This window comes from Pteropus vampyrus, unplaced genomic scaffold (genome assembly GCF_000151845.1).
Source record: "Pteropus vampyrus isolate Shadow unplaced genomic scaffold, Pvam_2.0 Scaffold8120, whole genome shotgun sequence".
In the NCBI taxonomy this organism is placed as follows: domain Eukaryota; kingdom Metazoa; phylum Chordata; class Mammalia; order Chiroptera; family Pteropodidae; genus Pteropus; species Pteropus vampyrus.
Genome location: NW_011896901.1, coordinates 3918 through 6332, shown reverse-complemented (window position 1 = coordinate 6332; position 2415 = coordinate 3918).

Here is a 2415-nt window from a genome sequence, read left to right as displayed (position 1 = left end):
TCCTGTGAGTACCTTGACTTGCTAGACTGTGATATGATTTTATTTTCTTAAATCAATTTACTATCAGTTGAATTTTATTAATAATTCTAACATCTTAATCTATACTAAGATGGTCTGTATATTCCCAAATAAACTGTACTCCCAAGCACTTCTAAAACCACAAACTTATGTGGGTTTATTGAATATCACCTGGATAACATCTTCTGGAACCTTGTTTTACTTCCTAGCTCTGGAGAATTCTGCTGTTTCTCTCGAAGTCCTACAACAAATCCCCAAAGCCTACCACCCTCAGGGGAATGGCTATTTATAGGATAAACCTGGCCTTTCTGTAGAACTCAAAAGTACTGGGAGGCAACAATAAATTCCTGATTTGCTTTGTGTTGGTCTTTTATAAAATCCTCTCTTCTCTAAGTTCAATACATTCCTTTCGATAGAAATTATGCTTCTAGCCCAGACTGGCTATTCCGGATTGAACAGTTCGTCAGGCTCTATTGCTGCTAAGGGGAGTTTTACACCCAACTTGTTTATCACACATCAACTTTGAGATTAAGCCACCTCATTCAGATACACATTAGTAATTCAAGTTCTTCATTGACCTTGCTGGAAGGCATGCCATAGCCATATGCTTCTGAAGTGATTGAATAACAGAGCTCCTAAGAGCAGGACTTTTAGGGAATAGTATTATTAAGCAACAGATAAGTACATTTTTATATTTGGCTAAATCTCACCTTCTCTAGAAAAGATATGACTTACAAGATGGGGAAAAAAAGGCCCAATGCTGAATTCGTTGGCGTTTTTGTTTGTTTATTTGTTTGGATGAACTTGATTGCGTTAGGAGAAAATGGATGGTCCAGCCTAGGACTATATAAAATAATAGCAGAATATCACTTTGTCACTTAAAGAGCACTGAATGGCCATGTGCCCCTACTTAGCAGTGCCTTCCATTAAGCCTAATAATCAGGGCCTAAATCAGAACAATGGAGCATTATCTCCAGGATACCCATGCGGCATTATTGCAGATTTGTTTATCAGTTCCATTAACTAAAAGCTTGGGCTCTAAGAACAGAGCGAAAAAAGAGACGTAGAGAGAATGAGGGGAAGAAGAAATTTTCAATATGATGAAAAGAAATGCGAGCTCAGACTAGGGCCTGATAGCCTGGGAGAGAGGGGACATACAGAGCGGCAGGTGTTGAATGCAAAGCATGCAAAGCACGAGAAGAAAGGCTGCTATGATCTATATTTGTGTTGTCCATTATGTTTGTTGGTCTAAATGCAACGAGTCACTAGTATCCACCCAAGGAGAGCTCTGTACCCCTTCCCGATCAATAAAAGCAGAATTTCTACACAGGGAGCCCAGGCATAGCAGGTTTTGGTTTAGTTTGTTTTAATTCCTTAGCTAAAGCACAGTCCACATTCTCTACTAGCTTAGCGATGGTGACTTACCTTGAAACACAAGCTTGTTTTAGTGGAGGAGCCCCAATCCTCTGGACATTTGGGTTCGGGCGTTGTTGTGGGCTCTGGTGGGCGAGTTACTCCTTCTGCCCAGTGTTTGCACACAAATTTTGCCTTTTCTTCACATCTCAAAACATCCCACAGGCCCCCTGCAACCCCAGTTCTCATGGCAACACACCCTGCTTTTCGCCCTGCATTAAATACATAGAGTTCACTCAATAGGTGCTGCTGAAGGCTGCCCATACGCACAGGAGCGTATTCAAACCTGAGGGTCAAACTGTGTGGTCAAATCTACACCCGATGCAAAATTCCTGTTTAAACCATTATCCACCTTTGATTTGTGTAGCCTATGTCCCCAGCCAAATTATGATCTCAAAGATCAGGGTTTTGATAAATTTTTGCATTTCTAACATCTGGCAGAGGGCCCCCCATATAGATATTAAATGATACAACGATTTTAGTATAATAAAATCTACCATAACAGCAAAAATAGTGGTTGAACATTTCTCTTTTTTTTAAAAAAAAATTAAGATTCTTTTTTCCCCGCTCCTAGGGTGCATATAGGTCCCCCAAAACAGAAGTTCTTCACAGACTCCAATAAGTGAGATAGATATACTTGAACTAAAGATTTTAGTTTAGTTAATCACTCTGAACCTACTGACTCATTTTAAAATGCCAATACCTCTACCTATTTACAGGATTGTAATAAATTTTTTCATGGATAAAAAAGTAAGTAAAATAAAATAAGGACTCTACTAAGCTTAATAGTTTATAATTCTGTTTTACAGTCATGATTATTTCCAAATAGCAATTAATTAAGATGGAGCTTTGAAAACATTAAGATTCCTTGCTGCTAAGATGAGGTCATTTTTTTATTATTATTCCTTTAAAGGACAGTAGGTGTTTAGAAAAACTCTCAAAGTTCTGAGGAGGTATATTTTTTCCAAAATATTTTCATTATGA